Below are 14,353 nucleotides of genomic sequence, written 5' to 3'. Positions count from 1 at the left end.
TATATAATTATACTGTATAATTCCATATAGCAATGAAATTCTGTGATATACTAAAATTATTATTAGATATTTAAATTTTAACATATGTATTTCAATTTTTTTAATACACTGGCGCAAAAAAACGAGACAATTTTAATCGAATTTTTAGACAATCTTTAAAGTGATGCAACTTTGCGCAAAATTCAAATTACATGAACTTTTTTTTTAAATTAAATTAAAAAGCAAAGACTACTTTAAGAATTTCTAATCGCGAAAGTTTGATTTGTTAAGTATGACCTCTTTTGTATCGCATGAAAACTAAATGTTTTTTTTTCCATTGAAAGAAAGAATTTGTTATCATTTTTCACAAGTTTCTCGGTAAAATCTTGCTAATATTAATTTGGATTCTTAAAGTTCATACCAACAGAAGGTTCGCTATTTTAGCAGCCTGCTCAGATTACACATAAATATACACATATCATACATAAAAAATAAAAATTCGAATTTTATTTAAAAAATCGGCTTTTTTCTTATGATGTGTAAAATTCGATCGTTAACCTCCACGTGGTGCACATTGGGTCACTGATAACGGCGGTATAATTGAGTTAAACAATAAAATTAATGTGCAATATCATATTGATACCGTTTTATGGTATTCAAAGAATACTGTATTTATTCGCTAAAATACCCTAAAATTGCATTTAAAAAAATTAACTTTAAGAATCTGGATTAATATTAGCAAGATTTTAACGAGAAACTTGTGAAAAATGATAACTTTTACTTTTTTCAACGAAAAAAAAAACGTGTTTGGTTTTCATGCAATACAAAAGAGTCAAACTTAACAAATCAAACTTTCCTAGGGATTCTTAAAGTAGAGTCTTTACCCTTTAATTTAAAAAAAAGTTTGTCTAATTTGGATAATTTTTCGCAAAGTTGCATCACTTTAAAGATTGCTTAAAAATTTGGTCAAAATTTTTGTCTCGTTTTTTATTACACCAGTGTATATTATTAGTATATCATAATAAGTAAACAATTCTGTATAAAATATTTAAGAGATGTCTTATTTTAAATAAAATGAGTACATTGTACATATTCTACAAGGGAAACTGAAGAGTTACTCGAAATTTTTTAAAATATTCCATCGTTTTCGAAATTTAAATTTTAGCAGAAATTGTACATATATAGGTGATGACCAATACACATACACGACATACGCGCGCGCGAGAGAGAGTATATACAAGGTGATTCAGAACGACCCAGGTGTCCTTGCAATGACATATTCCCGAGTCAATTCTGAGACGATTTTTTCTTTACAAAAATTTTATCTAAAGCTTACTTTTTGAATTATTAAATAAAATATTATATAGTTACCAAATCACAGGAGGTGTAGAGAAGATAGGCAGAGGCAGCCCAACTCACCAACCAACATGAGTGATTACAAATTCGATGTTTTTTTATACTGCTTGACGGATGAGTAATTTTTCCGGGAATGAACAACACTTTACATGTAACAAACCCATAAATACCAATAAGTTAAATTTTTTCTCTCGCGTCACACAATACGCATCGAATTTACTCACGCACTTGATCGAGTGATTTATAAACCTATCGATTCATTACATATTAAACACTATCGAGTAAATTATTCCGCGATTACTTTTTATTAAAAAAAAAATTAGATTACAGTAATTACAGATTACGTAATTACTGTAATTATTTAGAAAATTGTTGTTTTTTACCAAATGTATCGCATATCAATATATATTTTTACAAATTTATACACACTCACACAGGAACAAATCTATCTGTTTGTTATTATTAATTACTACCGGTTAATTAATCAGCGACCGAAAATTATTCGAAGAAAACGCGTTTACACAACGCACCCGACGCGAAGACTCAATGTTAACAGAACGAGAGGTTAATTCTTGAAGAATATTAAGGGGTCTTTTACTGTAAAGTGCGAATTTTAGCGCTATTTTGGGAAATTTTTTGTGAAAAACCTATAAGGTTTTTTGGGATCGGGTTTTTTCTATTATGTTAGTACACTTTTAAAGTTTATTTTAATAAACTTTAAAAGTGTACTAACATAATAAAAAATTTATTTTAATCTTTTATTTATTAAAAAATATTAATAAACATAAAAGTTATATATAACGTTGCAAAGTTATGCATGTAAAAAAAAGTGTCTAAATTGTCATAGTGATTCCGACTTTTGTAGTTACCTGAAACAAAAAACCAAAAAGGTTTTTAATTAGTAAGACATTGGCTATAGCCCCTACTAGAATTGTTACTAAAAAATTAAAATTCTCAAAATGGTGTCTTTTGAAAGAAGAAATTTATTTTTTCACTGTCTTTTTTTGTAAACAAATTGCTGTAAAATTAATAAAAATAATTTTTTTAGTTTGGTTGAGTTAGGGGCCATAGCGTCACATCTAGCGATACTATATACATGTGCAAAACTCTATCTCAATTGGACAATTAGAACCCGAGATATCACTGTGATCAGTTTGAAAAACATGTTTTTGAGAAAACGCGTTTAAAGTTTTTCGTATCGATTTCGTATGATTACATACGAATAACATTACTTACATTAATCGGCGATGCCTGCAGTGAACCCTCCTAATTCTTATAAAACTCATTGTGGGGTTCGTGTGTTAATGTGTGTCACTTCCCACTTAGAGATATTCCACCGCTTGAAGTTCTTTGGTCGCCCTGAAAAGGACGGTTTGTCAGGCGGTTTGTTAGGCTTCCTCGTTGGCCGGTTGGCGTCACGGTGAGGCCGCGAACTCTTCGTAGAGCTTCTGCGGTTTTGCCTAGATCCTGTTGTGGTTGCCTCGAGACTTTCTTCGTGGTGCACGTGGAGTCGCTGGCTTATTGGAAGGAGTGCTGGGCCAGAAAATGTCGAAACCACCTGGAGTCTTTGTTTGGACGCTGGCGTCGGCTTTAGGCCTGGTCGGTATAGTCGGCGTCTTCACTGTGCTCTGTAGGAAGTGTGGAGTCCTGTTCCGTTGAATAGGCGGAAGGTCCCAAGCGATGCGCTTTCTGTCCAGTCTGGTTTTCCCCAGGTCGAGTCTTGGAGTCCTCATGTTGGTCCGAGTCCGTGACCGCTTTGCTGGCCGAGCCGGCCGGGATGTCTTCCTTCGTCGTGGCAGGATGTTGCCGTCGAGGCCCGTCGAGCGCACTCTGGTAGGAGGCCCAGTTGTCGAGCTCACTCGAAGAGTGCTAACGAGCACACTCCTGTAGGGAGGCCCATAGCCAACGAGCACGCTCCGAAAGGAGGCTCGAAGTTATCAACTCGACGGGCGCACTCCGAGGTGGAGGCCCGTCGTAGTCAAAAAAGCTGATGTTAAGAAAATATCTAGTATTGCTCCAGAATATTTTCCTCGCTGGTGAATCTAGTATTTAGATTAAATTATCCGCGCTGCGTGGTGGTTCTTATCCGCTGCATCTTACTCCTGAGTGTCCCGCTCTGGCGGTTGCGCCGCGCACTATCCTACTAGCAAGCGCGTGGTAATAGACGCGGCGGCGCGCGGTGTGGGCGGTGAGCGCGCAATAACGTAGGCCACTGACTGGAGTGGCGTAAAACCGCCACACTTATTTAATGTTGATCTTTCGTCCCTGCGAACTGGAATGTTGGAATACGATACTCCTCACTGCTTAGAAGAAAGCAGCTGCTGTGCGGTGCGCAACTTCCGAGTGCCAAGCACTGCTCTTTATTACGTGTTATAACTCTATTAATTTTGTGAATCGGGAAAAATTCTTTTGCAGGCATATTTTTGTACTATATACTTGCAAAAAACTTTTTTGATTTTTTTGATCCGCTACAGTAGAAGACCCTCTTAAGTGTAAATCTGTCGATAACTGCAATTGATAAATCAGTCACTCTGATACAATGATACTGCAGAATATTAATTAATCGGCAGTAGAACACTCCAAAGTATTATACGTATTACTAACGTCCGATTGCACCAACTTTATTTTAGTATTAAGCGAGACTTAAATATGTATCGATCTTTATTTATTTTAAAAAAGAAAGACAAATCTTGCTTAAATCCAAAATAATGTAAGTCTAAATTAATAAGTCGGTAATGTTAAAATATCATGCATCTGCCTATACATTGAAGGTGTTGATTTTTTAAGAATAATTTATTGCGAATTTGAAAAAATGTTCCTCGTAATATTTGGAAAATATTTGGTTGCTTTGAAAAGGGAAGATTACATAGTTTATTTGGACACAGGAATTTTGTACACCGTAAAGTTGTACACCGCAAAGTTGTACACCGTACATTTCTATACTCTTCTGTTTAGGGCACCCCTACCGACAAGGTGGGTGCGGGAAGTGGGCCGAAGGCCCTCCTTGCACCCCCCGTGTGTGTGTGCGTGTGCGAGCGTGCGTGCGTGTGGGACAACGGTTACAGTGTATAAATGTACGGTGTATATTATTTTGTGTCCATTTGCACTGTGTCCAATTGTACTGTGTTCAAGTGAAGGCCACTCATTGATTTAGCGATTGCAGTTATTGACAGATTTACATTTAATGCTCTTCAAGAAATATTAACTTATCGTTCTGTTGACATTGAGTTTTCGCGTCGGATACGTGCCTTGTGTAAATGCGTTTTCTTTGAATAATTTTCGATCGCTGTTTGCCGATTTTTATGGGCTTTGTTACAATTTAATAAAACTTATCTTAGCAAAACTTTGAGATTAAATTCTTTTAGCATATGGCTAAGAAATAAGATATCGAAATAAAAAATTGTCTTTTATAAGGAGTAAATAATATACTTATAAATAATATATTTATAAATACTTTTTATAAATAATGTATTTATAAATAAACAGGAATTTCAAGACAACCTTTTTTTTTACAAAAAATTTTAAATATCGTAAGAGGTATTTTTTTATACATTAAATTACAATTATTTTAGAAATTTGACGTATTAGTGAAAATTGATTTGCGACATTGTTTTCAACATTCAACTGTTTGCAAGAAACACTTTAATCAATATAATTAAAAAAATGTTTTTTATAAACAAGTATTGTTATAGTTGAATTATATGAACGTATTAATTAGCATTTTTTTTCTAATAACATATAAAAGTATTCTTGTTTTTAATAATTTTTTAATTGTTTAGGTTTAGGTTTAGGTTTAGGTTCAAGTTCTTGATTAAAAAAAAATTAGTAATAACGTTTATTAATCTCTTTCTTGGGTTACACACAATTTAACTAAATTAGGGAAAATACAAAACATTACATCCAAATTTAAAACTTGATTCCCACTTACAACTAAATTATACATAATTTTATACATAATACATAATTTTACATCTGACGTATTTGTACATACGTACTAGTCGGCATGTCCACGCACCCACATTCTCCTCCTTAACACACACCGTGAATTTTCGCTTTCCCTTGTCTTTTTTCATACTTTTTGTCTTTTTCGACGCCGATCCTTTTCTTTATACATTCTCTCTCTTCCTCCCCTCCTTGCTTCCTCCCTTCTTTTCTCCTTTCTTCTATTTTTTACTTTCCTTTTCCTTTTCTCTCCCTTGACTTTTCTCCATCTTCTCTTGTATTTTCTTTTCAACTATCTTTATTCACCTTTTTTTTATCTTTTAATATTACATTTTTTTCATTTTCTCCTTCTGGTAATTTTTTTCTTTTATCCCCAGTTTCTAGATCTTTTCCATGCATGTCCTCAGGTTTTTTAGTCTACGTCTTCTCTCTTCTCCCTCCTAATATTTTCTTTGCCTTATCTCATCATCTAACCTAAATCTATACTCACCGACAAAGAGATGGGCTACCTAATTTTACTAAAATTTTTGAATATCTTTTAATAACTATATAACACCGCAAAAAATTATTATATTGAGGTGAACCAAAGCTCAAATTTAAACTTTAATTTGAGCTGATATTATGAAAAATACTTAAAAATTAGAGTAAAATTGATGGTTTTTTTGCCAGTGAGTGTAGTTATTTTTTCCATTTTTTTTCTTTATACCCCTTTTTAAATAACCGGAAATATTATTCTTTCTTTCACCTCTCTTTCACCCACCTACTAAATTTTTTTTAATTTTTCTTATCTTTCCTCTTTTTGCCTTTTTTCTTTCTTTTTTCCTTTTTAAACCATTAATTTTTCCGCCCTTCTTTTTTTTATCTTCTTTACCTCTAACTCTTTTGATCTGAAAAATTCCTTCCTCTCCTTTTCCCATGTCGATACCATTCTGTTCTTACTGAATCTCTTCTTTATCTCTCCCAAACATCTTTTCACTAAACCATTTATTTTTTCTTTTTTAACCTATAGTTTTAAAGGCTTGGAAAAAAATGGTTTTTTTCATTTTTTCTGTGGATTTTTTTGATTTTTTTCACAAGGGTAGAAAAATTCGTCTAAAAATTGGCATATGTTTTTCGTAAAATTTACATTCACTTTTATATTTCTAAATAACTAGAGTTAGTTTAAAGTTGGTCTGTCATATATTTTTTTTTTTTTTTTAAAGTACTTTTTAGTATTAATTACAAGGGAAACATTGAATCACAGTAAATAAAAACAGAATTAATATAATTTTAAATAATTCATATATTTTTTACTAAAATATATTTTATTTTCAAACTAAATCGTAACTTATAATTGAAACAAAAAGCGTATTATATATAAACTTTATAAAATAAAAATAAAAGCATTTACATGTTTTAAGCAGATTAAGACAAAATTTTTTAAATAAAATAAATTATAATTTTTTTAAAAAACTTATACCTTATTTGCAGTTCTAAAAATTAATGTTTTTATAAAATTAGTATTATAAATACAACGCGCGCGCGCGTGTGTGTGTATGTGTGTGTAAGGAGAATGATTAAAAGTTTATATATGTATATAAAAGTTTTTAAAATTAGTTTTAATTTGTAGTCAACATAAACCACTTACTGATATATTTGAGACGTTATCATATTCTTTGCGCAACGTACACTTGCAAATAATAACGTCTAGCTATACTAATTGCGCTAGTTCAGAGTGTGTCTTTTTTTTTCAATACGAAAACATGTGGAAAGAGAAAGATACACTCAGAAACCTCTCGGAATTAGTGTAGTTAGTATAGCCAGGCATTTCTGTTCGCATATATACAGCAAAGAGTATTTTTTTTTAACCTATAGTTTTAAAGGCTTGGAAAAAACGGTTTTTTTTTTTCATTTTTTCTGTGGATTTTTTTATTTGGAATTTGGGAATGGTGGATTTTTTTTCACAAGGGTTAGAAAAATTCGTCAAAAAATTGGCATATGTTTTTCGTAAAATTTACATTCACTTTTGTATTTCTAAATAACTAGAGTTAGTTTAAAGTTGGTCTGTCATATATTTTCTGTTTTTTTAAAGTACTTTCCAAAAAAACCAATTTTTCGAAAAAAAATTTTTTTTCTGGTTTTTTTCCAGCGATTTGAAAAAAGCGGCTTTTTAAAACTATATTTTAACTTCTCTTCAGAATTCTATGTCTTTCCATTTTACTTCTTAGCTTGTAACTCCTCTGTAATTCTTCTTTAATTAAATATTTTGGCGTTCTTTTTACAGCCAATATCCATTTCAAACCTTTTTTCCATCCTTTTCAATTTATCCCTTTTTTTATTCTTAAATCTTCACCTTATAACTTAGCACTGACTATATCAATCTGTTGAACCAAATTTTGTTTTTCCAATCCCAAACTTTTTTCTCCCTATCCCTATCCGCTCCATTACTGCTGCCTTTTCTTGATTTCTCGCGCATTCTGTCCACTATTTTTCTGTAATTCATATCTTATAATTAGATACGTGAATTTTTTTACCTTTGTACAGTACCCCTTTCCAATTCCATTTTTTATTACCTGTCCCTTTCCTTACTTTATTATATTTGTCTTATTTGTGTTTATCATTAGTCTCTTCTTTTCTAAGTAATTTTTTCCATCATGCTCAAGTTTCAAAATTTATTAATATTTAAAAATAGAGTCATTATCAACAGAAACTATTATAAATTTTGACTACAGCATCTGAAAGTATTATTGTTAATATGTTTTTTTAATAAGTATTTTATATTCTATTGTTACAAGCGTCGCCTGGTATACTCCACGACTGCGACTCAGCTGTCCTGCAGCCGATCGATATATTGATTTTTCCGAGAGCGTTGTCAGTTGTCACGCTCTTGGCAACTCTTGTCAACAAGAAAAGTCGAATCTCGGTCTCGAGCCTTGACGGACGCGTTTTGTAATTGCTCGGAATAAAGCTGCCTGATTTTAAAGTTCTTAAGTGTCTCTTTCATTTCCGCGGGCCCGCGCGTAACACTATTATAGTATATCATTATTAAAATTTACTTGTAAAATTCACGCAAGAATATTTTTAAGCACGAAGATCTGCTTTGATGAAAATAAAGCTTTTTTTATTTATTAAGATATTATTTTAATACTTCAACAAATTAAAAATTATAAAATATAAAATTTTGAAATATAAGATATCAGATTCACACAGCACAAAAAAACTTTCCGTTTTTATTAGTCACTGTGATGGTCCAAATCTGTCTATTTTACCTATCTATCTCTTTTTTTATTGTAAAAATTGGTTTATTATAACATAAATTTATTATTACTAGAACAATACAACGCACGCTTCGCGTGCGCCATTAACAAGTCAAAAATTAATCGCTAGCATATTTCAAAAATATTAAAAAAATATTAATATAATTGATTAAGTTTCTTTTTATTCATTAAAAAATATTTATTTTTACATTAATGTAATATAAATATTAATTATACGTTTATTAAATATTTAATATTTTGTAACGACCGTTTCTTCCTGCACGGACAAGCTCGTCGGGAACCAGAGCAGGAAAGGTCTCGGAAACAGCGGAAACGTGTATTCTTTTTTAGACAGCTTATATTTAACGTATGTACACATATATGTACACATATATGAATATGTACAGATATTTACATTATTTACAAGTGACTTCGCAGTGCAGTGTTTATAATGAATCGTGTGTCTTTCGGTGTCAGCTGTGCGGTTGGGCGATACGACATGTTTGGTGATGCTCGCGGGGTGCGCGACACGGCGGCGGCGGTGCCTCGAGGCGAGACGTGCAACTACTTAGGGCCGTTTGCGGTGCGCGGTGCGGGCGGTGACGCGACGCGGTGTTGTCAGTATTTCGGCTAGGATTCCTGGAAAAGGAAATTCTCCGGGAAGGCAACGGTACCCCGAGAGCGCTCGGGAGAGGCAGAGATACTCTACCCCGTTTTCTTTTACCGGCCGTACAGGGAACAGAGTGAGCCGCGGTTAAGAACTTTTGGTAAAGGCGGAGAATACTCCACCCTCGGCTTGCTGGCTCGGGAGCGAGTTGCGAACGTAGCCGAGAACTCTCGGCTAAGGCGGAGCACGCTCTATCTTAGGCTACGCTTGTCGTTTTTTTTTTTTTGTCGGTATCTGGCGGATCGGAGAGCTAGGCACTGGTTGATCGAGAAGTGATTAGCTCCTCTGCCGAGGCGTCTTTATATACCGCTCTCGATGATGGATCGGAGACCCTCGAGGGTCTTCGGGTCTCTCCGCCCTCTGCATCCCGGCGGGAAGCGTGCGATCGTCGAGACTGTCGTCTCGACGGTTATTGTATAAAATTTCACGGGCCGATGTCCGTATTACGGTCTGGCGGCTGGTCGACCGAACCGGTTGCGGTCGTTGGTTGTCCGACGGGTGTGGTTCGTTACAGTTTCATTAATAAAAATATTAAGTAAAAATATTTAGTAAACGTTAAATAAATATTTGTTCTACTAATTCTTTATTAATATTTTTCTTTTCTAATAAAAGCATGTTATTGATATTGCTGCCATTTTCCCGCGATTCTATAAAATAAAAAAATTAATTATTCTATATAAAGATGATATCAAAAGTTCATCAAGATGGTCATTTATATAATTTTATTTAGATGAGAGCAAACATTGCTTAGTAGACAGAAAGTTAACTGTAATTTTATGAAATGTATATATACAGAGGAGATGGATGAAAAATTTGCAAAATTGAAATAAAAAATCAAGGAATTGGTGGATATTAAATGGTTACTATATAATATTTTGAAACAGCAACCGAATTATCTAAAAAAATGTATAAAAACAAATGTTTTTAAATAACTTTTAAATATCATTTATTTTAAATAATGTAATTATATTTTTAATACTAATTATAAATAATAATATTAATTAATAATAAATAAAGTATATAATTTAAACAAAAAATAAAATATAATAATGGAATTGAATATTTTGAATTGAATATTTCATAAAATTTATTCTTTAATTGAAAAATTTAAACAAAAGTCTTAAAATATGTTCTTCAAATTTATTGTATTTCTTTTATTTTGTTTCTGCAATAAAAATATATTTAAATTTATTATATGTTAATTGATTAAAATATTTATAAACAAAATTTTAGTATAATCATATAAGTGACTAGCTTTATTTTAATCATTTTTTAAATATATATGTATTCACTTTAAATTTTATTATTTAAAAATTTAAAGTCAATATACTACTGTGATAAAAAAATAAGGTAAATTTTTTATTTAAACTTCGCAGGTACTATAAAATCATGAAATTATTTTTTGTGGGTTGGTAGTACTGTCTTTAACATCTAATGAATATTCTACCACGGTAACGTTGAGGATATTGCAGAAAGCCTTTGGTGATAAAGCTATGTCGCAAAAAAATGTTTACAAGTGGTACAAAGGACTATTCGTTTTGAACTCGTTCTCGGCCTTCTTTCAAGTATTTGTACCACTTGTAAACTTTTTTGCGATATAGCCTTATCACCAAAGGTCTTCTGCAACATCCTCAACGTTTCCGCGGCAGAATATTTATTCCGCAAACAAAATTTAATGCAAATTCTTTGCTTAACAAAATCAGACATAGTAAAAATCGAAAAACTCACTCTTGTATGTTTACAAAAACACGTGTAGTTCTGCAGCAATTCAATATATTGACATGAAACTCTGCATAGATGTCAAAGACAGTACTACCAACCCACAAAAAAATAATTTTATGATTTTATAGTACTCGCGATGTTTAAATGAAAAATTCACCTTATTTTTTTATTACAGTAGTATTTAACTTATTACTTCCCAAGCGGACATTTTATAGTCGATTGGTTTTTGGCTCAGAAAAGTGATGAGATCACATGAAAACTTAAAACAAAATATGCTCTTCTACGTAAAAAGAGTTGCTCTTTCAGATTCCAGGGTCAAAATTTCAAAATTTTTTATTGGAAATTAAATATGGCGACTCAAAGTTGATATAAATTTTTTCATTGATTATTGACTTTTTATAGTAGAAAACTTCGAAAAATTTTGTCTATGACTGTTGTAAACGATTGAAGTGACGGAGTTTGCTTCTTTAAAGTATAAACTATGATTATTAATTGATTTTTTTAAGTAGTTCAAGTAGTTCAAGATGATGGATGCAGTATGGCGTCCAAATATATGGAAATTATATTTTATTACGATATACGTGTGTGAATAGTCATTTCTCACATTTTCGAGGTCGCAGAGTACGAATCTTTAGCCAATTACTCATTTTTCAAAATGGATACAATATGCCATAAAAATCATACTTTATTAAAAACTATACCTTCGAGTACTTATTTTATGTATTTATGAGATCGCTGAGAACAAATTTTGGATCTGTTTTTTATTTTTCAAAATAGCGGATATAATATGGCGTCAGAATACACAAAAATCATATTTTACTGTGAACTATGTGCGTGGATACTGATTGTATATGTTTTTGAGGTCGCTGAATACGAATTTTGAGTTTGGTTTATATCTTTCGAAAGGCGGATGTAATATGATACACATAGCAACAAAATATAATTTTCGTGTATTCTGACGCCATATTGTATCCGCCATTTTGAAAAATGACTAATTGACCAAAAATTCGTACTCAGCGATCTCGAAAATGTAAGAAATGACTGTTCACACACATATATCGCAATAAAATATGATTTCCATGTATTTGGACGCCATACTGCATCCACCATCTTGAACTACTTGAACTACTTACAAAAATCAATTAATAATCAAAGTTTATAGTTTAAAGAGGCAAACTCCGTCACTTCAATCGTTTACAACAGTCATGGACAAAATTTTTCGAAGTTTTCTACTATAAAAAGTCAATAGTCGATGAAAAAATTTATATCAACTTTGAGCCGCCATATTTAATTTCCAATAAAAAATTTTGAAATTTTGAATCCGGAATCTGAAAGAGCAACTCTTTTTACGTAGAAGAGCATATTTTGTTTTAAGTTTTCATGTGATCTCATCACTTTTCTGAGCCGAAAACCAATCGACTATGAAATGTCCGCTTGGGAAGTAATGGGTTAAAGTCATATTTTTAAAAAGATGCATTAAATAATTTAATTTATTTGTGAAGATTCCCTTTCTGTTTTTTTTTTGTTGTATTCCTTTCAGTAAATCTTTAATAGACATAAGTTCATCTAATTTTCTTATATATAATTGAAATGATAGTCATCTAGGTAACTCATCAATAAGCTCGAGATATATATTTCTATATGATATAGAGGATAATCTCTTTAACGTTTTAAACAAAATTATATTATTATTTTAAACGAAATTATCCGAATCATATGTGAAAATTTCATTAAAAAATGATTAGCTTTTTTTTACCCATTACAAAACATTTTTACAGAAAAGAATTATGTTGTTTAGAAAATTCTAATAATATAAATGAAACATGAAACGCTAATGTATTTTTCATTTTTCATTAATTAATATTGTACATTATATAATTAGAAGGAATATGTTTATTGTAATAGAAATAACAATTATTACACATATATGAAATTATTATTTTTGATTATTTGTAAACACATTAGAAATACGTCATTTATAATATTTGATAGTAATTTAGACTAATCCTTCCTTTTTGACATGACATAATTCAACAATATGTATATAATAACCATTAATTAGTATATATATATATATATAATTTTCTTTTATATCGACATAGATTTTTCTACAAAAAATATTTTATATGTAAAAAAATTTTAATTGTATCATTATTGTTTAAAAAGATTCGATTAGGAAAATTGATATGATATCGATTTTAAAAACTTGCACCATATATCTATTTTATAAATTTATACAATATTAATTTTATAAAAAAATTTTAATAATAATAATAATGACTTTATTGTGTTCCTTTTTAGGAGTTACAAGGTACTTTTTTACGGAGTGTTTCCGAACCGTTTACGCCATTTTTACTCTCATCACCCGAAACCGACCTGGCCATTAGCGACCCTTTACATTCTACTTCCCTCCACCTCTTTTCGCACGCCCTCAAACCTCCGTTTCCCCCACTCTTCTCAATTTCTACCTCCTCTTCCGGCCCGCTTCTCCGACTCTTCCCTCTTCGGCCTCCTCTGCCACTTTCATCCCTCTCTGCCTCATCTAGCTTCCTCTTTCACCCCTTTTCTCGCTGGGCCTTTCCTCTTCTCCTCGTCTCCCCTCGCTCTCTCTACTGCTCAGTCTCTCTCTTATTCTTTGCCTTCTCCTTCATCCTTTTCACTATTTCCCTTTTCACCCTTCTCCATGTTTTCAGCCCCTCCTCCCTTTCTCTTATTGTCCCTTTCCCCATCTCTATCTTCCTCTGCTGCTGTTCTTGCTTCTCCTCCGTGTCGTCTTCTCCTGCCCATCGCTCCTTTTCTCCCCCTCCTTTTTGGTTACTTTCCCTTTCGCTCCTCGCCTCTTTCACCCGTTTTCCTTCCTCCTCCATCTTCTCCCTTTTCTCTTTACTTCCCCTCACTTCCTGCTACCAGTCTCCCTCGTCTTCGTCTTTCCGCCTGTTCTCTTCTTCACCCCTTTCCACTTTTTCCTTGTTACCATCCGGCTGCTCTTCTCCACTCTCCTTCGACTCCTTCACTTCTTCCTCTTCCCGTCTCACCCCTTCTCCTTCCAACGCCTCCAGTTTCACTTCCAAACATCTCAGTCTCTCCCTAACCTCCTTCAGCCCTCTTGTCATCTCCACTTTCAATTTCCTCAGCTCTCTTCCAAATTCTTCCATCCTCTCTCTCTGTCCGCACTTCCTTCCCTCTTCTCTCCACAACTTCTTCTCACTTTGTTTCACACCCTCTCTCTCTCTCTCTCTTTAATTTTACTCTTATTCCGACTTTGTCGTATTCACTTTCTTCTCACCATTACACACTGTCTCTATACCTAGTATCACATAATATATTCGACGGACCACGTGTTGCGCGACTCGGCGTTCCCAAATTCGCTACCGTCTTGCCCTAACACTCCTGTCAACCTTGCCCAAACCTTCCTATGCGTCTTACCAGGTGATCCACTAGTCCTCTGCTG

General features: G+C 32.7%; 1 protein-coding gene and 1 long non-coding RNA gene across 6 annotated transcripts in view; one reads left to right on the top strand and one right to left on the bottom strand.

Moving 5' to 3' along the window:
- The window catches only part of LOC105834374 (brain protein I3), a 32,498-nt gene that overhangs the window by 7,734 nt on the left and 10,411 nt on the right, over positions 1 to 14,353 (top strand). The gene's annotated exons all lie outside the window — the stretch shown is intronic.
- LOC118645542 lies at positions 7,211 to 8,013 on the bottom strand. Its single transcript, XR_004963252.1, has 2 exons — positions 7,830 to 8,013; positions 7,211 to 7,748 (listed from the first exon to the last, which is right to left on the bottom strand). It is a non-coding gene; the product is annotated as an uncharacterized LOC118645542 (long non-coding RNA).

The sequence above is a fragment of the Monomorium pharaonis genome, chromosome 5 (assembly GCF_013373865.1).
Source record: "Monomorium pharaonis isolate MP-MQ-018 chromosome 5, ASM1337386v2, whole genome shotgun sequence".
NCBI classification, from domain to species: domain Eukaryota; kingdom Metazoa; phylum Arthropoda; class Insecta; order Hymenoptera; family Formicidae; genus Monomorium; species Monomorium pharaonis.
This window is presented reverse-complemented; position numbering and strand designations above follow the sequence as displayed.